The sequence below is a fragment of the Palaemon carinicauda genome, chromosome 43 (genome assembly GCF_036898095.1).
Source record: "Palaemon carinicauda isolate YSFRI2023 chromosome 43, ASM3689809v2, whole genome shotgun sequence".
Classification (NCBI taxonomy): Eukaryota; Metazoa; Arthropoda; class Malacostraca; order Decapoda; family Palaemonidae; genus Palaemon; species Palaemon carinicauda.
This window is the reverse complement of record NC_090767.1, coordinates 25,948,191-25,970,793: the sequence shown is the minus strand read 5'-3', so window position 1 is coordinate 25,970,793 and position 22,603 is coordinate 25,948,191. Positions and strand designations below refer to the sequence as shown.

The 22,603-nt window shown below is 44.7% G+C and overlaps 1 protein-coding gene and 1 long non-coding RNA gene across 4 annotated transcripts in view; one reads left to right on the top strand and one right to left on the bottom strand.

Annotated features, from left to right (window-relative positions):
* The window catches only part of LOC137633404 (elongator complex protein 2-like), a 273,506-nt gene that overhangs the window by 84,151 nt on the left and 166,752 nt on the right, over positions 1-22,603 (bottom strand). The gene's annotated exons all lie outside the window — the stretch shown is intronic.
* The window catches only part of LOC137633405 (uncharacterized), a 360,609-nt gene that overhangs the window by 237,997 nt on the left and 100,009 nt on the right, over positions 1-22,603 (top strand). Inside the window, exons 1-3 of one of the 2 annotated variants that reach the window (XR_011042196.1) lie at positions 1,064-1,195; positions 3,155-3,243; positions 17,670-17,991. The exons of the other annotated variant lie outside the window; for it this stretch is intronic. This is a non-coding gene — a long non-coding RNA (uncharacterized lncRNA). Of the gene's footprint in view, positions 1-1,063; positions 1,196-3,154; positions 3,244-17,669; positions 17,992-22,603 lie in introns of those variants that run through there. 2 annotated transcript variants of the gene reach the window in all.

Sequence of the window (22,603 nt, the reverse complement as noted above, 5' to 3'; positions counted from 1 at the left end):
TTAATAGCAAAAGTGTTACGACACTGCATATAACAGGGAATTTTGAAAGAGATGTTTAGTCTTATTTTCATGATATTCGAGATTTTGTTTTTATGAGCAGGGACGTTTTCAATAGACCAGTACAACCATAATTACTATTTAGTGTCTTCCTTTCATCATTCTTCCTTCCCCAGCTATTACCTTATTCTCAGATTTAGTTCAGATTTCATATCTCAATTCTCAAGTCGGTTTTCAACATCGTTTTCAGCTAACGTTAATCTTCAGAATTGCTCGGTAGGTAAATCTCTCTCTCTCTCTCTCTCTCTCTCTCTCTCTCTCTCTCTCTCACACACACACACACAATTATGAAGACAACCCCACATTCCATGAAGCAGGTTTGGGTTCCATTTCAATAACATTTCTTAGCCGTAGCAAGAGAAGCCCAATTGTGAAATTTTGATTAAAGATTTAAAAGGCGCTCATGAATGGCAGAGGCAAGGGACAGTGATATTGCCCTATCAAGCAGGACAATGCCCTGGAGATTGACCATATATACATAGGATTAGCAACCAACCCCCTCTCCACCCAAGGTAAGACAAGGTGGACCTATAGCCTGACCTAGTTCTGTTATGAATGTGAAAATGTCAAAAGTGACATAATAAAACCGTTATTTGTATTTCGTTACATCAAATGATACTTCGCATTATTTTCCTTTAATGATATAACTTATGAACACAGAACCCTCGTGCCGGGAATGTTAACAAATTATCAAAATTCACCTGTATTTGATTAACTTACTGTATAACCATTTGAATATTCCATTTATTTCCTTCTGAACCACTCTATATTGCAGTTTCGTTTATAGAGGTGACAATGTAGTCCCCTAATCTCAGTTCAAATTGGTCAAATGAAGACATTTGTGTTTTCAAGCTTGACACATTAATGGATATTTATTCTAGAAATTTATTCTCAGTTCTGTCAACACCTTGATGATCTTGATAGATTGTTAAGTCTTCAAATGATCTCAGCCAATGGGAGGACAGCATTTGAAACCTCTGTCTGGTGCTTGTCTCTGATTGGCTGACAAAACCTTGAGACTAGTCTTGTGGTCTTCCAGTTTTACTTTCCAGTTTTGTCTGACTGGAAGACTTTGGTGGGCTTCTGTCATACATCATACATTTTGAGATAGTGCATTATAGTGTTCATAGTTAATCACGTAAGTAATTAAAGGTGTTTTACTCATAATAATGTTAGGAAAAGCAGAGAAACATCGCAGAGGTTGTGAAATATTGTGAAATAATGTTGATGGTGAAACTATATAGTGATGATGTTGATAGTTTGTGAATATTGCAAAGAATATTAAGGATTTAATAATCATCCTTTTTTTATATTGTTTCAAATTGCAAATATTGAAGAGAATTACTTTGAGTTTTCATGTTAACTCAGTCTCTCTTCATAGTTTATATATGACTGATACATTACTTACCTACCTACATACTTCTCTACCTACCTACCTACCCCCATACTTCTCTACCTACCTACCGACCCCCTTGTCTACCTACCTACCTCCCTGTCTGCCTACCTACCTACCTACTTGCATACCTGCCTACTTGCATACTTACCTACCTACTTGCATACTTACCTACCTAATTACATACATACCTACCTACTTGCTTACCTACCTACCAACTAACTACTTACCTACCTACCTACCTACCTACCTACCTACCTACTTGCCTACCTACCTACCTACTTGCCTACCTACCTACTTACCTACCTACCAACTACCTACCTACCAACTACCTACCTACCAACTAACTACTTACCTACCTACCTACCTACTAACTTCTTACCTACCTACTTGCCTACTTACCTACCTAATTACATACTTACCTACCTAATTACATACTTACCTACCTACTTGCCTACCTACCTACCAACTAACTACTTACCTACCTACCTACCTACCTACTAACTTCTTACCTACCTACTTGCCTACCTACTAACTTCTTACCTACCTACTTGCCTACCTACCTACCTGCCTACCTACCTACCTACCTGCCTACCTACCTACCTACCTGCCTACCTACCTACCTGCCTACCTACCTACCTACCTGCCTACCTACCTACCTGCCTACCTACCTACCTACCTACCTACCTACTAACTTATTACCTACCTACTTACCTTCCTACTTGCCTACCTACCTACTTGCCTACGGTACCGAACTATTAACACAAATTCTTCTCTTTATAGATAGTTTAATTTCTCGCAAACTTTTAAGTCGTCTTAAGAAATCATATGATCTGATTTGAATCTAAATTTCCAGGCGACTACAAAGTCCCAGTTTATTGCATTTTTCCTTCCAGTGTAATTTTTTTTTTAATAATCATCTTCCTGTAGCTCATTTTGGTAGTTGGTTTCATCCATGACTTATAAAATATCTATAAAATCAATTGTTTTTCCTATAATATCAAATGGTTAGAAATGTATGAACATAACACAGCCAGTTGGAAGTATATGATTCATGTATGAAGAGAAACAATTTTTTCTATTAAGCTGATATTTTTCTCTTGATTAAATACGAAAAACCAATTATTTATTAAGTCACATATGTGGTTAGTACTGTTATTGCACTTCGTGGCTCACTGTAAACACTTACTTTATATCCTTCTGCTTTGTTTATATTCTTTCTTCTTTTCTTCAATCTCTCTCTCTCTCTCTCTCTCTCTCTCTCTCTCTCTCTCTCTCTCTCTCTCTCTGGTATGCCAGTGACGAAAGCGGTCAGTTGGACACAAATGCACATAACATGGTTAAGAATTGGCTCTGTGTCAGATTATCCTTTTAGTCTGTCTGTCTGTCTGTATAGATTGCCTTACCTTGTGTAAGACCCGGGCTCTTGCCTTTGGGCAGCCCTTTTAGTCTTTGTGGTCTGGCAGTGCTTGCCGGAAGATGTCAGTCTCTCTCCTTTTCCCTTGCAAAAAAAGTTTCAAGTCTGTCTATGTAAAGGTTTTATAATATACATAATTATATAAGTACAATAAAGTTATAAACATTCAAATTTGAAATATATAATATCGAATATAATAAGGAGCAAAACTTAACTCCTCAAAAAGTGATAATTTCGTTTAAATAAATCGTCTTTTTCTTCTTCTTCTTCTTCTTGGGGTATTAAAGCCAACGTACAAAGTCACCGTCCCTACCTCCTCGCTGATCTTCCGTCTCCTGCCTAGCAGTCCCTACACCTGCGCCGGCCTGTCGCTAAGGTAAAGTGTTACATTAAAATCCCTTTTTTATTTATTATTTCATTATTATTATTCTTTTTTTAGATTTATATGTATTTATTATATTGTATTAATGTTATGTGTAGCCATTTATTTAGGAGTTATTATGGGTTTTTAGGCTGAGGAATGAGTTAAATCAAGCACCATGTATTCTTATGGGAATATTTGCTCCAACATACGATCGTTTTAACATACGAAGCAGTTTCTGGAACGAATTAAGATAGTATGTAGAGGTATCACTGTACTCTTAAATTTTATTAGGAACATTTTTATAGGGCAAATTAACTCGTTGTGCCTACAATAGCTAATAATTGATAATGATAAATTGTAATGTAAAACCAGGACCTTTCTGCATAGTGAGAGCCAATTCCTTATTAAGAAAGTTTAATATCCAAGCCTGATTTTTCCCACATGAATACAAATCCTTTGTTCATTGATTTGAGTTTATTTTCAGCCATTTTGTTTCAGCCGCCGGATAGTATAGATGTATTTCCATTGTTTTCATCTGGTTATAATTTTTTGGTTTTCTTTTATATGATGGTTTTGTCGAGATCGATGTATGTAAATGTTTTAATGGAAGATGCAGGATTTTATGTTTCCTTCCTGATTATGGTAACTGTGTGATAGTTGCTCGTACAATCGCTTATAATCTGCTTCCTAACTGTGTGACAGCTTTACTTTTGCTGTCTTTTCCCTTGTTATGGTAGTGACGACATCAATTCAACTTGGAAAATTAATTTTCCTTAGACACTGTGTTGGAGGAAAGTCTTTCTATGACTGCCGAGTGACAGGGAAGGGCGCATTACTTTTTCTCGTCTGCATTTTCTCCTTAGAAAGTTCTTCCTTTTCCAGTGCAACTTTTTCGCTGCAACACCAAGAGGTTGATCGCACCACTCTTAACGTTTCTCTACCTATAGGAGAGACAGTGCTGTTACGGAACTTCAAACGGTTTCTGAGGACAGTACTCAACTCACTGATGGCCGACTTTGAAGGGCGCCACCCATCCTTCTTAGAGTCTTTGTTACTACAGTTCTTCAAGAAGTTCTAATCCAGTCAGTAACTCAAAATCCAACAATTGCTTCTTGTAAACTTGGTTGATGTCGGATTGTGAATTCAGTCGGCCTAATTGTTCATGCGTTCTTTCTGCATATATGCTGTTGCGTAAGCTTGTGGTTGCCCTTGGCGATTATTAGATGAAGAGGCAAATGTTTAAGTCATGTGATACGTTTCGTAGTGCTGATGGTTCTAGGGAGCGATTGCAACCTAGGATTTTTGGCGGCAAACTCTACGAATGACACTGACAGCACTTGTAGTGTAAGCAGCACTAAGGAGCATAAATCAGCTGCTGCAATCTACCTGTCGTGCTGACCTATACCTGTGAGAATGGTGAAGAATGACATGGATTCAAGAAAGCTTTGTGTCCATAAAATATAGAATAGTATGGCTTGCCACAGCTGCATGAAGGTAGTGCGCCTGAATTCATGCAGTCGATGCAAGTAGAAATGAATTGAGACTGCTGCAGTGTACATTATTCCAAGTGTTTTTTTTTTATTGCCAAAGCTTGTCTGTTATCACAACCAACGATCGAAATTTTGCCCGTATGCAATGGAAAAGGAATAAATTCCATATATGTTGGCAGTTCCTGATGTTGGGACCTGGTGTTGTATGTGTCGCCAGACTCTCTTCTTTCTTCTTCACATTAGGCCTGCTTTCTTGCTGTAGATTTTACATTACCTACGTCTACCTCAAGTTCTATCACCCAAGATGTGCATACAGTCAAACCTCTAGCTATGGAAGAATCGGCTTATGAAATTTTCACTTCACGAAAGGAGATGCAAAGAATTTTACGACTCGGATCATGAAAAATGTATCGGACAATGAAAGGCGGTATGAAGTGGGAGGCCGACCGTATCGGAGATAGGTTTTAAAATTCGCGCGCTGCCAGCCCGTAAACTCACTACCATCCTCCTCCGTTCCCATTGGTTATCTTCCCACTCGGATGGTAGTTACCACCATGAGATCCTGCTCTCCTATTGGTCGTCATCTGCTGTACTGTATACCATCGTGCATCTACGCATCGGCGTTCCTATGTCTTCCTGTTCCGGCATCGGTATCGTACGCATTGACTTAGTGTTTGTGTTTTTTTGCTTTTGTAACAATTTTACAGTACGTACTGTTATTGAGTGTAATACTTACGATACATCATTAGCCATCAGTCTCAGGAAAGGCGCTGATGTCAAGGGAAAAGAAGAGGATGTTTTTTCCATGGAGATGAAGATGGAAATAATCAAGAAATACGAGGCTGGCATGCGGTTAAGTGTGCTCTGGAAAATTTTAAGAAGCAGGCAGAAACAAGTTTCTTTGGACGAATATATTAGTAAGAGGCCTTTGGTAGAAGCAGACCAAGCGCCAGCTAAGAAACGGAAGTGGCATTGATGAAGGAAATACGTAGTGTAACTAGATTTAGAAAACAAAAAATGTAAAGTAAAAGAAAAAAAAATATAGAAGGGAAAAAACAATTTATTTCAAGTTTATCATAAAGTTGAGTTATGATATTTCCTGCCATTTGTAGATGCATTTCCTAAAATTAAGCGTTGATGTTTCCTGTCATTAATAAATCTATTTTGTAAAATCCTCCTCTACCGACCCGCACTTCTCTTTCAGACATCGCCTCACTCCAAAGGATAGGTTCTACATTTTTGTTACTGTTTGCTCTAATTAACACTTATTTTTCAGATTATCTATTAATTTATTACTAAATGATTAAAATACAGTATTTTTCATATATTTAGTACTGTTTGGTTGTTCATATCCTTTTTATAAGTATTTAATATGGTGTTTTTTTAGGGTCTTGAACAAATTAGGCTATTAACATGTAAAAGGCGACTCGCTTCACGAAAGAAATCACTTCATGTTGGGTTTGCAATGAGACAACGTCCTCGAGACCACACTTTATTACAGGATACTCAAGAGTCAACTGACTCGCAACAGCGTATGCAGATGCATGCTCGGCAGCGCATGGCCGAAAAACATATCGTACATACCCCCGTCAAGATTTTACTTATACGTGGTAAAAAAATGAAAGGGGGAAATGTCACTAAATCAATGAGAAATGAGAAAAAACAAAATTAAAGCTAACTTTTCGATACATACACAAAAACAAAATAAATACATAAATTCTCTGGAAAGAAATATCAATTCCTGATGCAATTACATACAACAGATAACATCATTCTGCAAAGTCTTTGAGCCACTTGGGTTTACCGGCGGCCCTTCTTGGCCTACTAACGACGTTGGGCTCCTGTATGGGGTGTGTTACCTGTTCTGTCGGGGTATGGCTTGCGGAGGTCCCGTGCTGAGACACGGGCGTGCCAGGGGGCGGAGCGATGACTCTCAGGTGTCGTCTATTCTTTTTTGATAGCCTGCCGCTCCCGTTGAGCTTGACGGTGTACTGACGATGGGGCTTTGTTTCCGTTACTATGCCCGTTCTATCCCACTGCTTGGTAGCTTGGTTTTGTATGTGTACATGGGTACCTAGTTCGATGGGCGGCAGTCTTTTGGTAGTGCCAGGGATGCGCATCAACTCCTGCGACCTTGCCACTTGCAACTCCCTTCGACGTATCGTCTGCCTCCAGTGTCTGTCTACTAACAGGTGTCTCCTGGCCGTCGGTACCCCATCGTGCAGCTGGTGACCCGTTGCAAGCTGAGATGGCGACTTGCTAATCTCCCTGAGAGGCGTGTTGAGATACTGAAGTATCGCCAGGGCCGTTTTGTCCGACTCAAGAGCTCCACCCTTTAACGTGTTTTCTCGGAGTAGCCTCTTTGCCGATTTGACAGCTGCTTCTGCCCTGCCGTTAGACTGGGGATACTGGGCCGACGGCAGCCGGACCTTGACTCCCCATCTCCTGAAGCAGGCTTCCATCTCCTCGCTGGCCATGTTCGTACCTCCGTCAGTTGATATTTGTTCCGGGGCTCCCCAACGCGAGAAATATGATCTAAGGTGATTGCTGATTTTGTTAGACGTGGCACCATTGGGGAAATGAGCTACAGTGATGCCTCAGGATACGAAAGTAATCCGTTCAGGATACGGTTTCGTATCCTGATTTTTTCGTATCCTGAGTCGGGTTTTACGGGTAAATAGCCTAATCCGTTCCAAGCCTTACGAGAAGACCCCTTTTCTTCCATAAACACGCTAAACTGTAGTAATAAACATGCAACGCAGCCATTTCTATCATTCAATAATTAACCCAACCGTTAAAAACAGCCTAATCCATTCCAGAAACCACTATGAGATTATTCAATACTGTAGTTATAGCCTAGTTATCCCCCCCAAGCCCTAAGAAAACGGTCCGTTTTCTTTACTACTGTATAAAAGTTACGGTACTGTATGTAAAGCATTTGGATCAGTGAGGGTGTATTGTTACCTGTACGTACACCTAAATTAAGGATTGATACTCTGAAAAATAGGTTACAGTTAATTAGTGTAACAAAAAAGTTGAAACTTACCTTTTGATTGAGACGATGTCCGATAGCGAAGTCGCGGCAGAGGAGGATGGTATAAGGCAGAAAACGTAACAAGTGACAGACTACATACAGTAATTTACACACTTAACCCATTAACACTTAAACTTTATGAAATAAAAAAATGGCAGAAATAATTAACACAACATTACGTATGGAAAACTATAAAATGAAAGAAAAAATTACTTTTAACACTTAACGGTAACATAAAACTTAAAATTTTTTTTTTTTTTTTTTTTGCTTTTTTATAACTTTACGTTTTTCATATTTTCTAAATCTCTTCTACTTCTTCATCACTTTCTTTTTTTCTGTTTCTTTTCTTTACTTTCACCTTCTAATTCTTCATCACTTCTTTTCTTCACTTTCACCTTCATCTTGGCCTACTAATACCGCTGGCCTCTTTAATAAGAAACTATCCATTGAAGCTTGTTTCTGCCTACTTTTCAACACATTTCTAAAATGCGTTAGGCAAACGTCATTGCAGTGTTGAAGCGCACGGTTGGTATAAACTTTTTCTGGATGTTCCTTTTCGACGTAGTCTGCCATTTTATGGAAACATGCGAGAATTTCCTTAATGTCTGCCGTTTTCAAAGGTGTAACTTCCTCCTCATCACCGCTAGAGAACTACTCTTGAACAACACTCACTTGCATCGTCTCCAACTCCTTCAGGTCATCCGTCGTCAACTCCTCGTGGTGCTCCTCGATAAGTTCATCCATATCCTTGGCGCTAACTTCCAGCCCCATGGACGTACCAAGATGTACGATGTCAGCCACCTCAGACTGCTGAATGGGTTCAGGATCGTCAACGATCTCGGCTTCGCCTCCAGGCTTCCCGAACCCCTCGAAGTCTCGTGCAGAGACAGCATCAGGCCACAGCTTCCTCCAAGATGAGTTCAGGGTACGCCTCGAAACTTCCTGCCAAGCGAGATCGATGAGTTTGAGGCATATCACGATATTAAAGTGATCTTTCCAGAATTCACGCAGAGTGAGGTTTGTATTCTCTGTGACTTGGAAACATCTCTGGAAGAGATGCTTCGTGTACAATTTTTTAAAATTTGAAATAACTTGCTGGTCCATGGGTTGGAGGAGAGGGGTGGTGTTAGGCGGTATATATAGGACCTTTATGAAGGAATACTCGGCCAGAAGATATTCCTCGAGGCCAGGAGGGTGAGCTGGAGCATTGTCCAACACCAGCAGACATTTCATAGGGAGGCACTTTTCTTCCAAATATTTTCGGACAGTCGGACCTAAGTAGACATTCACCCAATCAATGAAAAGTTGCCTCGTTACCCAGGCTTTAGCATTCGCCCTCCACATCATGGGAAGGTTCTCCTCGACTTTGTGGGCTTTGAAGGCTCGGGGATTTTCTGAATGGTACACCAGCAGGGGCTTTATCTTGCAGTCCCCACTGGCATTTGCACAAAAAGCAAGGGTAAACCTGTCCTTCATTGGCTTATGCCCGGGTAGCTTCTTCCGACGAGGCATTTTCTTCCAAAAAAGTCCAGTTTCGTCGCAATTGAAAACTTACTGCGAACTGTAGCCTTCCTGCAGAGTCAACTCGTCGAACGTTTTAACAAAGGCTTCGGCAGCCTTCGTGTCCGAGCTGGCTGCCTCCCCATGCCGTACCACTGAATGAATGCCAGTCCTTTTCTTGAATTTCTCGAACCACCCCCGAGAAGCCTTGAACTCTGGGGGTTCCTGCTGGGATGTTCCTTCTCCTGCCCCTTGTTCGGCCTGAGAACGCACGAGATCACCGAAAATGGCGGAGGACTTCTGGCAAATTGTAGTCTCAGTGATGGTGTCTCCTGAGATCTCTTTGTCTTTGATACACACAAGAAGCACGCTCTCCATCTCGTCATGCACGTGGGTTCTCTTATTGGAGAAAATAGTGACGCCCTTAGAAGGTGCCGCTGCTTTGATGGCCGCCTTCTGCTTCAGGATGGTGCCTATCGTAGATGGATTCCGGCCATACTCCTTGGCGATCGCACTTAAACCCATGCCAGACTTGTACTCTTTTACGATTTCAAGTTTCGTCTCCATCGAGAGCATCATCGTCATCTTCTTTCCTTCGGCAACATTCTTGGGACCCATGGCTACAGTAATACGTAATATAATACACTACGTACGTTATATACAGTACTATGTATAGTAAACACTAATACAGTACAGTGCACAGTAACGAATGTTTAATAACAATAACACGTGGCGTACGAATGTACTGTATATTAACACTTCGTCAAACAAGCGAAAGCACACAATGTCTGTTAATGATACCGCAGTCGGAACGAAAAGAGAGAGAGAGAGAGATGAACGCCCGTGCGTAAGCAAGCTGGGATAGTTGCCGACCAATAGGAAAGCAGGATCTTATGGCGTCAGCTAGCATCTGAGTAGGGAGATATCCAATGGTTGAGCGGGAGGCTGTAAGTGAGTCTACCCAAGTTCAAAGTCTGGCGACGCGCGCTTTTTAAAATTACTCTCGGCGAAGAGTTGGGATCTCGTAAGGTTTTCGTATCCTGAAATTTTATTCGTATACTGGGGCATAAAAATCTTCGAATCACTTTTCGTATCCTGAATTTTTCGTAAGCAGAAACTTTCGTATCCAGAGGTATCACTGTATTCAATTTCCTCGACTGGACTCTGGGAGCCTTGGGGAAAAAGGTTTCTGCCTTTAAAGATGGTGACACTGCTAGTCTCATCCACATCATATCCTGAATGGATAAAGCGTTATGAGACGGATCTAATGAGTTGGCAGTGCTTTTCTCAGCGTGGGTCCTTAAGAAAAGAGCTCAAATATGTTCGTTTCTGTCTGTTGGGGTTACTCCCTCTCAGAAATCAGAATTGCTGTATGTACCTCTTTCTTCCTCTCTTTTTCCGCAAGAGTTGGTTAGAGAGGTTTCATCTGCTTTAACTCAAAAGGCCACGCAAGATTTGGTTTCAAAGACGGCAAGAAAGATTCTACCAACTTCCTTCGCTAGCCGAAAGCCAAAGGTAGAAACTCCATTCGCTAAGTTTTCTCAGCCCTTTCGAGGGAAGACTTCCAGCAGGGGTAGCTCCAGACCCGAGGGAAGGAGAGCAAAGAGAAGAGGATTCAGAACAGGGCGAAGCAGAGTCTGACTGCTTTCGCCTTCAGACAGTAGTAGGAGCCAGGCTACACAACTTCTGGCGAGCTTGGGAGAAGAGGAGAGCAGTCCGTACAACTTCTGAAGGAGGGTTACAAAATCCCTTTTATAGGGAAACCTCCTTTAGTTTTAGCTCCAATAGATCTCTCTCCCAGATACAGAGAGGAGTCAAAGAGGCAAGCTATGCAACTCCAAATGTCTCTCGTTGGAGAAGGGGGCCATAGAGAGGGTGCGAGACTTGCGGTCACCAGGTTTCTACAACCGCTTGTTCCGGGTTACCAAGAACTCGGGGGGGATGGCGTTCAGTCCTGGACGTAAGCGCTCTCAACGCGTTTGTTCAGAAGACGAAGTTCTCCATGGAGACATCAAAGTCAGTCCTTGTAGCAGTAAGAAAGGACGACTGGATGGTCTCATTAGACCTCCAGGACGCTTACTTTCACATCCCCATTCATCCGAGCTTCAAGCATTACCTGAGGTTTGTTTACAAGGAGGAAGTGTTCCAGTTTCTGGCCCTGTGTTTCGGTCTCGGCACCGCCCCTTAAATATTCACGAAACTAATGCTAAATGTAGCAAGAATACTGCACTCATGAGGTATCAGAGCCTCCCTGTATCTGGACGATTGGCTTCTCAGAGCTCATTCCTACGATCACTGCCTGAAGGATCTTCAGATAACTTTGAGACTAGCAGAGGAACTGGGTCTTCTTATCAACAGAGACAAGTCTCAACTGACACCATCCCAAAAGATACTTTATTTGGGGATGGCGGTTCAGTCAAGATTTTCGGGCTTTTCCGTCTCTCTTAAGGACGGAGCAAGCCATCTTGAAACTTCATTCTTTTCTAAAGAAACAGAAGTGTTCTGCAAAAAAGTGGATGAGTCTGTTGGGAACCCTCTCCTCGGAACAGTTTGTTTCCCTGGGAAGGCTGAACCTTCGTCCTCTCCAATTCCACCTCTGTCATCATTGGGACAAGGAGAAAGATCTAGAGACGATATGCATTCCCATTACGGAATCCATAAGAAGTTCCCTTCAGTGGTGGAACGATCCGGACAGTCAAGGTCTCCCCTTAGAACAGAGGAACCCAGACCTTGTTGTGTTCCGACGCCTCGGACTCTGGGTGGGGAGCAACACTGGGCAAGTTGGAGGTTTCGGGGCTGTGGACAGAGGATCAAAAGAGCTTCCACATCAACCAAAAGGAACTGTTAGCAGTCCTGTTGGCCCTCAGTAGCTTCGAAGGGTCAGTTTTGAACAGTGGTGCAGGTCAACGCCAACAACACTACAGCATTGGCTTACATAGCCAAACAAGGCGGAACACACTCGAGGTCCCTATACGAGTCTGCGAGGAGTCTTCTCATTTGGGCAAAAGAGAAGAATGTCATCCTTGTTACAAGGTTCATTCAGGGGGAAAAGAACGTGATGGCAGACAGCCTCAGCAGGAGAGGTAAAGTTCTGTTCACAGAATGGACACTCCATCAAGAAGTCTGCAAGAACCTGTGGCAACTTTGGGGTTGTCCTTGTATAGACCTGTTCGCGACCTCGAAGACAAAGAGACTAGAAACTTACTGCTCCCCAGTGCCAGATCTCGAAGCAGTCCACAAAGACGCTTTCCTGTTAGACTGGTCCAACCTGATCGTGTACGCATTTCCACCGTTCAAAATTCTTTACAAAGTGATGCAAAAGTTTGTCACACGAAGGAACCAGATTGACTCTAGTGGGCCCCCTTTTGGCCCTAAAGAGAATGGTTCACAGAGGTACTGGAATGGATGGTGGACAGTCCAAGAAGCCTTCCATTAAGAGAGGATTTACTCAGACAACCCCACTTGGAAAGGTACCATCAAAGTCTCCAAGCTCTTCATCTAACTGCCTTCAGACTATCGAAAAACTCACAAGAGCTAAAGGTTTTTCGAAGGAGGCAGCTAGGGCTATTGCAAGAGCAAGGAGGACTTCTACCATCGAGGTTTATCAATCCAAGTGGGAGGTTTTTAGAGAATGGTGCAGAGTCAACTCTGTTTCCTCTTCCAGTACCTTTATAACTCATATTGCTGACTTCCTGTTATACCTTCGAAGGAAACGCAATTTTTCATCCTCTACCATCAAGGGATACAGGAGTATGTTAGCGACCGTATTCAGGCACAGAAACTGGACCTTTCTAATGATAAAGACCTACAGGAACTTATCAAATCGTTTGAAACATCGAAGCAATGGCACCAGGATTCACCAGCTTGGAATCTGAATATAGTCCTGAAGTTTATTAAGAGTGACAGGTTTTAGCCCTTGCATTCAGCTTCATTTAAGGACCTCACGATGAAGACACTATTTTTGGTCAGTCTGGCGACAGCTGAAAGTCGGTGGGATTCATGCTTTTAGTTAAACGTTGGTTTTCTCGAGATACAAAGTTATCGGCTCATTTCAGTTAGGCTTTCTCGCTAAGAATGAACGCTCTTCACAACCGTGGCCCGTGGCTTTTGAGTTTCCACACCTTTTGGATGTGGTTGACGAGGAGTTGGAGAGGGTCCTGTGCCCAGTAAGAGCCCTGAAGTTCTACCTGGACTGAACAAAAAAGTTGCGAGGCAAGTCGGAAGCTCTTTGGTGCTCGGTCAAGAAGCCCTCGTTACAGAGGTTGAAGAATGCCCTTTCATTCTTCATTAGGCTCTTAATAAGAGAGGCTCATGCATATTGCAGTGAGGCAGACCTCAAGCTTTTAAAAGTCAAGACATATGAAGTTAGAGCTGTAGCAACTTCGGTGGCCTTCAAGCAGAATAGATCGTTGCAGAGCAATATGGACACAACCTTTTGGCGGAGTAAATCTGTGTTCGCTTCACATTATTTGAAACTTGTCCAGACCCTTTATGAGGACTGCTTCACTCTGGGATCATTCGTAGCAGCGAGTACAGTAGTGGGGGAAGGATCCACCACTACATTCCCGTAATCCTAATACCCTTTTCTTCTCTTGGAACTTTTGTCTTCTTATGATTGTTCGTGGAGATTGCGACAGTCTTCCACAATCATTGATTTTAGTCAGGTGGTCATTTTGTTCCTTGAGAGCACCCTGGAACAAGGGTATTGGAGGAGGTCCTGTCACATAGAGGTTTTTAGACCGGTTTGACAGCTCCTAGAGGTCTTCAGCCCCCTGGGTGGATCGCTGGATCTCATAAGGAAAGCGGACATAATGAAAGAATTCATTGAAGTCAGCTTTCTTATCAGGTACGAACCCTTAAGCTTGTTTATTAACTCTTAAGTAACATCCCAACAATGTTGGCTGTCTCTGACCCCACACCGAAGGTGTCAATCAGCTATATATATATATATATATATATATATATATATATATATATATATATATATATATATATATATATATATATATATAACTACCGTCTAAGTCAGATGTTTAAAAATTATATTTTCATAATGAAATAAATTTTTTAACATACCCGGTAGTTATATATAATTTAATTCCCCCCTCCTCTCCTCTAGAGACTACAGGCATGGAAGATATGAGGAAGCATGGGATGGTTCCAAGGTACCTCGCTGGGGCGCACAGGCAGTACACCTAGCTATCCAATCTGCAATTGGCACGAGTTTTGAATTTTTCTCCCATGACGTCGGGGACGTAAGCTATTTAATCATTGGTCTTTGTGCTGCTGTGTCTTGCATCTCTCTCAATTTATTATCTTCCTCCTCCTTGGTTCTACCCATTTGTGTGGCAGAGTATTTTGCCATTACAAGAGCTGCTTACCAGAGCTAAAGTCTCTCTTCTACCCTTACCAAGTGGAAAGTAGCCACTGAACAATTACAATGCAGTAGTTAACAACTTGAGTGAAGAAGAATTTTCTGGTTATCTTCAGTGTTGTTCGGTGTATGAGGGAAGAGGAGAATGTGTAAGGAATAGGCTAGACTATTTGGTGCAAGTGTAGGCAAAGGAAAAAGCCATAACCAGAGGTGAATCCAGTGTAGTACAGTACTATTAAGCCAGTTAAAGGGCCCAATAAGGCTTGCAGTAGTATCTTGGTCTCTGTTCCCGATATGAGGATATACAGTAGTGTCTTGGGAATTATTATTATTACTACCGGTACTTGCTATGCTACAACCCTAGTTGGAAGAGCAGGATGCTCCAAGTCCAAGGACTCCAACAGGGAAAAATAGCCCAGTGAGGAAAGGAAATAAACTATAAGAGAACTAATATTTTGATAATAACAGCATTAAGGTAATTCTTTCATGCATATACCATTACAACTTGAAAAAAAAAATCAAGAATAAGAGAAATAATATAGAATAGTGTCCAATTTTACCCTCAAGCAAGAAAACTCTACCCTAAGACCGTGGAAGACCATAGAACAGGGGCTATGGCGCTACCCAAGATTTTGCTTTAGTTAAGAACTTGATTAATATTATCATGTTACCTTTAATGCCTTAGGCTGGCCAAGGGGGAAAGCTCATTCTCTCCTCCTTGGAGTTAGACTTCTATGAAGTCTTAAGATCAGACATCTTTCCTTCTGTGTCTATTTGCCAACCCTCCTTGGTTTTCTGACACACACACATGAATAACACACATCCTAGTGAGTGCTGTTGATTGAACGTTTCCAGTCTCGCTTATTGGAAGCCAGTTGCTTTCGGAGTCTGGCGATCAACTCGCTTCCAGCAATTTGGTATGGGGATCAAATTGTTTTAGCGATTTGAATTCCTCTCAGTGTCCTCAGCTCACATTCAGGGGGAAGCTAGCATTTCACTTGAGAGAGATGCTTTAGCCAGGATCTTCCTCTGAGCCTGCCAACCCTCCGGGGTTTTATGGCAGATGCTGTCGCAAGCGTTTGCTGTTGTCCTGACCGGGTGGTTCAGGAGGGCTTACGTGTTCTGACACTAGAGTGCTTTAACTCATCGGAGTTCCACGGAGATTTTGGCAATAGCGAGTACTCAGTTCACAAATTATCCTCGTTGATCAGCTCTCCTGGCTGGATTGAGAGCCCAGCATCATAATCTAGTACTCGGCTCGATCCCCATGGCTCATGCACGACCTTGCACAACTGAGATTGCTCTACCTGCTTTGGTAAAATTCACAAGCAAGGCTCGCTCACCTTTTGCCGCACTCCCAATGCCCCCCCGTCTCCCACTCGGCCACAATCGGTGATCCTACTTCATCTAGGGGGTTAGTAGAGCATGAACCAGGTTTGTGCTCCCCTGGGGCTTGCACCCATGTCGACCTGAAAGACATGTAGAAAGCAATTGTTCACTCAAGGTCATTGCTAAGCTTTTCCCTGCGTTCAGCAGCATGCGCTCAAGGCAATCGCTTGCCTCACACCTGAACTCTCTTGAGCTGATGAATGTCCTTTCTACACCCCAAATGTGGATGAGACAGTCAGAGATATACAATAGGGGTTTATTCAACTGCTTAGGCACTGACATCATTCTAAAACCAAAATGGGTAGGTCTTCTTATTGAGAGGTTTGTTCCATCAAGTTGAGTACTGATGTTTTCTCTGGAACTGAGGAGACCTGCCTGGGGTGCAAAATGGTGGCAGGTGCAGGCTTCCGAAGAGGTCGAGGAGTTGTGCGTGTGTATACTCGAACAAATCCTCTGGTGTTTTGCTCTCCTGGCATGTTACGTCATCCAGGACACACTGCAGGAGCAGGACATCCTACCAAGTGGTCTGACGACCAGTAGGAATTTTTATGGTGGCCAGGGATTGGTCTAGCCAACGTGCCACTTTACTGGGAACAGTTTTGAGGAGCTTGCGCCTTGGGTTTCTTTTGTCCAGGTTACACCATGGGTATGCTGACTTATACAAGGAGGCCAACTACATAGAGTAAATTTTCAACAGTTCGGCCTTCTCCCAGGTGGCGCTCTGGAATCGGGCCATCCTCCCAGTGTCTCGTCTCTCAGAATCCTTAGCACCAGTCGAGTTGGAGATCCTTCATTTCCAGGTTGGAGGTCTCAGAACCCCCATAGGCTGAGAAAGTCTGCTTCCCCCTTCAGGTACCTTCCAAGCTCAGTAGTCCATCGACTGATCTTTCTGCCGTATATCTACTGACTGGCGCAGGAGGTCTCAAAATCTGTAAGGAATTGGGTAAAACTTTGGCCAGATTCCAACAGAAAGATTCCAGGCTTGATGGCCCTGATCAAGTCATATAGATGGTAGTCTGACTAAAGGGTTTTGACATCCTCAGTAGAATCACCGTCAGCTGAGCTGACACCAGAGCAGGAGCTGTAAGAGTCTCCAGAGGTACCACTGCCGGAATGTTCTTCACAGGTCAACTCCTGTTCACAGTCAGTATTACTGATATAGCTGGTCTATTGTCAACCTTAGTTTGGCATTTCCGTTTTGGAATGGCCCCCGTCTTAGCAGGATGTGCTGCAACATCTTCCAGTCTGTCTAGTCAGCCAAGAACTGCTTCCTTAGTCCACATATAGGGCTGCCTAGTAGTTGCCGGAATAGGTGGGGAGGCAAGTTTGTGCCCCTATTTTAAAGGACTTAAATTTGTCTAGTTAGGAAAAATAGAAAATACTTTAAAAATGTTTATTTTGATTTTCGTGTCTTTTGTACCTGAGGTTAGAAAGGTAACACTGACTAATTGATATTAATTCAAAATTGAGTCAAAGACTTGGGATTTTAGCCATTGTGCATTTTTGCTCAAAGAATGCTAGTAGTCTTTGATAGGAATTGGATATTTGCCTCAGAGCAATGCTTATTATTATGCATGCAAGATACATTCAATGATAAGTCCTCAACAATATGAGTGGTTCTGATTTTTAATTATTTTTCATCTTATTTCAGATCTACGAAGATGAAAGCGTTGTTGGAGAAGAATGGGGGAAATGTCCGTCTAAAGGTGAAGGACATTACTTTAAAATCAAGTTGTAGAAGGAGACCCGCCAAGATGATGCTGAGGACTGTGAGGGACAATGAAGGACGGCCTTTTAGCTGCTCATGCAGATGACTAAGGGACAGATGGTGATTATACAGACACCATAGTTACCGTAGAAGATAATGACGATAATGCTGTTGAGAAATCGGCTGGATGCACGGCATGTCAGCTCATTGCAGATTTTGTCGTCATTGTATGTCATAGAGACCATTCTACATCTCTTCAATAAAGGTAAGAAGGATTTAGATACCTATGAAGGATAAACTAATCCTAATTCCCTATGGAAACGATTCATTTGTAGGCTGTTAAGTTTCTTAAAGATGATTGTAAGTGAAGGGTATTGTGTTGGCTAGTTTATGTAGGAAATCTCTTTAGGTCCTGGATTTACAAACTTGCTAAGCTCCAACCAGCATATCCATTAAACTGAGGGACAGCTGTACTCTATTGAGAATGTGTTGTTGCTTTGGTGTGATACAATAAACAGTTAATTGGTGGTTGTATTTACTCTTCTCAGATAATGTCCATGCCATTAAGTAATGTAAACTGTTAAGTAAAGAATAGAAACATTATCAGATCAAACCGCCTTTTTGAGTACTTGCTCTTATATGAATGTCAACTATTGTCCCTTATAGGGGAATGATGTCAGTGACAGGCATTCGAGTTTGTTCCGTAACTGGAATACAAACCACGCTATTTAATAGGGGTATTACTTTCGGCGTAGCTGAAATGACGAGCCATTAATTTTTTAGCAAGGGTTTACTACCCACACCACTAGTGGGGTTAAGGGAGGGTAGCTTGCTACACCCCCCCCCCCTCACATACCTGTGCTTGAGCTCACTTTGCTCTCAGCTCGGATGGTAGTTGGACGTGTCCGCTCTCATCCTTGCCGTCATTTAGCAGCCATTTAATGCTTTGGTCTGTTTCTTTTTCTAGTTCTGTTTGTGAAGGTGGCCTCTGCGATCATGCGCACCTGCCCTGGGTTTCCCGACCCCCCCTGTGGAACATTCATGTCAGCGGTCGAGACCGATCCCCATGCCCTTTGTCCTTCTTGTAGGGGCCTACAGTGCAGTGTAATAGCAACAACAGGTGTAGGGAGTGGTCTACCTCCCAGTGGGAGAGGTTTTCGCGACGACGGAAGAAGTCCAAACGGGATATTTCTCCTTCGAAGGTTTCTTTGAAAGGAGTAAAACCCAAGGCCTCTTCTTCCGTTGCCCAAACCTCCTCTGAAGCTCCCACTCGGTCGGTCTCTTTCGAGAGACCGTCAAGTGGTAACGTAGACCAATGTACTGCTTACCAATCTCGGGGCTCGAGAGTGATGTTGTTTCCCCTAGCAAAGCAGCTTCACCTCCCCCCCCCCGGGGGAGGATATTTCACTAACCTCCCTTTTTCAGCTTTGGTCCTCATTGGGGCTTACGGGTTCGCCCTCCAAGGAGGTTTTGCTTAACTACATCCGATTGGGTGCCGCTGTCAAGCAATCGCCGTCACTGACAGAGGTTCATCCTCTGTCTCTTGTCGATGTTGTGGTATCAGAGGCATCCAATGTGGTATCACCCATCACCTCTGCCTCTTCAAACCCTACAGTAGCTGATGGCTTAGTTTCTCCCTTCTCTGTTCAGCCTACGAGGGAGAAACTAAGTCCGTCAGTCTCTCCTGCTAGTGTTTCTTCCCCTCGGGAGTTCACTTAGAGACTCCTCTTCGGAGAACTGCAGAAGGTCAGCTCGCTGACCCTACGGCCCCCAGAGGGCGCATTCGTCGCAAGGCTCGCCTTCCTTCACCTGCGGTGAGGAGGCGCCTCGTCGGTTCAACATCTTCGATGCAGTCCCCCGCAGAGGAGCCTCAAGAACAATCACCGATCACTGTTCCTGCATTGGTCCTGGACCTTTTTGCAGATCATTCACGATCTCCTTCGGTGGAAGGTTGTCCTTCTAAAGGACACGTCGACCTTCCACCCGACAGACCTGCCGATGTGCCGTCACCCTTCCTGTATAAACCTAACAAGGTTTCATCTGAGTACGCTAAGGCGCGCCACCCAAATAGGCGCTATGCGCCAACGAAACCTGACGAACGCGCTCTAGTAGCTTGTCAGGCCCCATCAATAAACCTTAACACAGGGCATCAAGGGCGTATGCGCCAACATGCTCATACATCCCAACAGGAGCACAGCTCCATCATGTGCTATGCACGCCCTCACGAGCCCACGTTTTCCTGCGCGCCAGGCCTTGCCTGAGCCTAAGCCTACGCGCTCACACCCAGCTGCACGCCAACACTCACCTGCGCGCCAGTGTTCTCCTGCGCGCCAGCACTCTCCTGCGCGCTAGGGATCTTTCTCCTGCGAGCGCGCGCGCCCTACGACTGGTACAGGCACGCGCGAACTCTCACCCGGGCGCCTGCGCACTCAATGCCTTGATCCTGTGCGTCCGCGCGCTCGCGAATACTCTTGCGCGTGCACCAGCAGTCTCCCGTGGGCGAGCCCCGGTACTCTCCCTGGCGCGAGCACCGTTACTCTCCCTGGCGCGAGCCCCGTTACTCTCCCTGGCGCGAGCCCCGTTACTCTCCCTGGCGCGAGCCCCGTTACTCTCCCTGGCGCGAGCCCCGTTACTCTCCCTGGCGCGAGCCCCGTTACTCTCCCTGGCACGAGCCCCTGTACTCTCCCTGGCACGAGCCCCTGTACTCTCCCTGGCACGAGCCCCTGTACTCTCCCTGGCGCGAGCCCCGTTACTCTCCCTGGCGCGAGCCCCGTTACTCTCCCTGGCGCGAGCCCCGTTACTCTCCCTGGCGCGAGCACCGTTACTCGCCCTGGCGCGAGCCCCGGTACTCTCCCTGGCGCGAGCCCCGGTACTCTCCCTGGCGCGAGCACCGTTATTCTCCCTGGCGCGAGCCCCAGTACTCTCCCTGGCGCGAGCCCCAGTACTCTCCCTGGCGCGAGCACCGTTACCCTCCCTGGCGCGAGCCCCGTTACTCTCCCTGGCACGAGCACCGTTACTCTGCCTGGCGCGAGACAGCTGAACTATGCACGGCAAGGTCGCCATCGCCTCATTCCCCTCCCCGCAAGTGCATACCACCACGCATTGTAGGAGAATGGAAACATCTAGAGGGGTCCAGGATCCCAAAGCCATTTCAGGTGAACCCACCAATGATGAGAACTCCTCCCAGGGATCATTCAATTCCTGTCCATTCAAGGGGTATGTCTGACAAGCGCGTCTGTCAGCCAACAGCCCTGGTTCGGTGCACTGATCAGAGCCGTAACACAGGCTTTCAAGCCTGTCTTCTCTGAATTAGGGCACAGATCCATGGCTGCTTCTACCCCTTTGAAGAGAAAAAGAGGAGTTCCAGACGCGGCAACTTCCCCAAGGGAAAAACTGACTCCACGCAGACCTTCGAGGCAGGTTCGTTCTTTCTCCCAGACTGTTTCTCCTTCCCTTTCGGACGAAGATTTCCAGTCCCCAGGGGAATCACGTGAGGAGAGACTTTCCCCCATCGCACCAATGATGCAAACCTCTCCTCGCGCCGAGATGTTTTCTCAGGCGAGGATTGAAAGGAACATGCCATCCTCGTCAATGTTGGAGTCCTACATCCTTCCCAGGAAGGAATCTAAGGACTCCGAAACATTGCCGAAGTCCTCTACTAGGACTAGGATGGAGCCAGCTAGCCACTCGGAGAACATCCTCGACTCTCCCCAAGAAGAGCCTTTGGGGACAGAAGGAGACTTCGCTGCAAGTCCTACATCAGGAGGAGATCAGCAAGAGTCAGAACATGCGTTTTGGCAAGTTCAGACTCTAATGAGGGCTCTCAACGGGTTTTCCGACCCAGAGATCCCTCCTCGAGAGGGCAAGGACACGGTCTTGGACCGTGTCTTTGGTACTCAGAAACCGACCAGTGCAGCACTGCCCTAGTCTCAGGGGGTTAAGAGTACCAGGGACAAGATCTCTCTACAGCTCTCAGAGATGTCCTCCTCCAACTGTTCCAGTGCCACCAACAACCTCCTCCCACCTTCTCGCGTACAGCAGAGGAGGTACTTCGAGATCCTTGAGGAGCCTTGTTTAGCTCTTCCTCTTCACCACTCGCTGGAAGAGCTTACCAGGGGAGTCCCTCTTTAGAGACTCTCCAACCGGCAGGTCTCATTCTCGGCGACCGAGATCCTTAACCAGGAGAAAGTTGCGAAGTGTGCTATGCAAGCCATTTTTTGGCTCTATCTGGTTAGGGACCTTAGGTATCCTGATACGTTCTGAGGATTTCTCTAAAGAACGTACCAGGAAAGCTATGGAGACCTTTCTTCTCTCAGGTACTCGCACGATCGAGTTTCTGGCCCACCAAGTCTCGAACTTGTGGGAAAATACCATTCTGAAACGTCGGGATGCAGTAGCTGAGAGATTCCATCAGAAGGTCCCTAGCACCGAGGTCAATAGGCTCAGACATTCCTCTCTAGAGGGATCCATCTTGTTCGAGCCTAAGGATGTGGAACATGCCGCTGAGAGGAAGTCACATCAAGACTCCCTCCTTCATAGGGCTTTAACATCCAAGCCCTATTAGCCTGCAGCACCACAGCAGTCCCGTCCAGTCAAGACTGCTAGAACGATGACAGCAGCGAAGACCTTGGTGTCTAAGCCCTTTCCTATCAAAGAAAGGAAAGGCAAAAAGTCCTCCAGGGGAGGCAAGAATCTTAGAGGGAGCAGCCGAGGCCGCAAACGCTAGGATAGGCAGTCCCCCTGCATGTCCACCAGTGGGGGGATGCCTACAAAGTTGCTCAAACAGGTGGAAGCAACTCGGGGCCGATTCCTTTACAATCTCCGTGATCAGTCTAGGATATCGCGTCCCGTTCATAACATCTCTACCTCCCCTGACG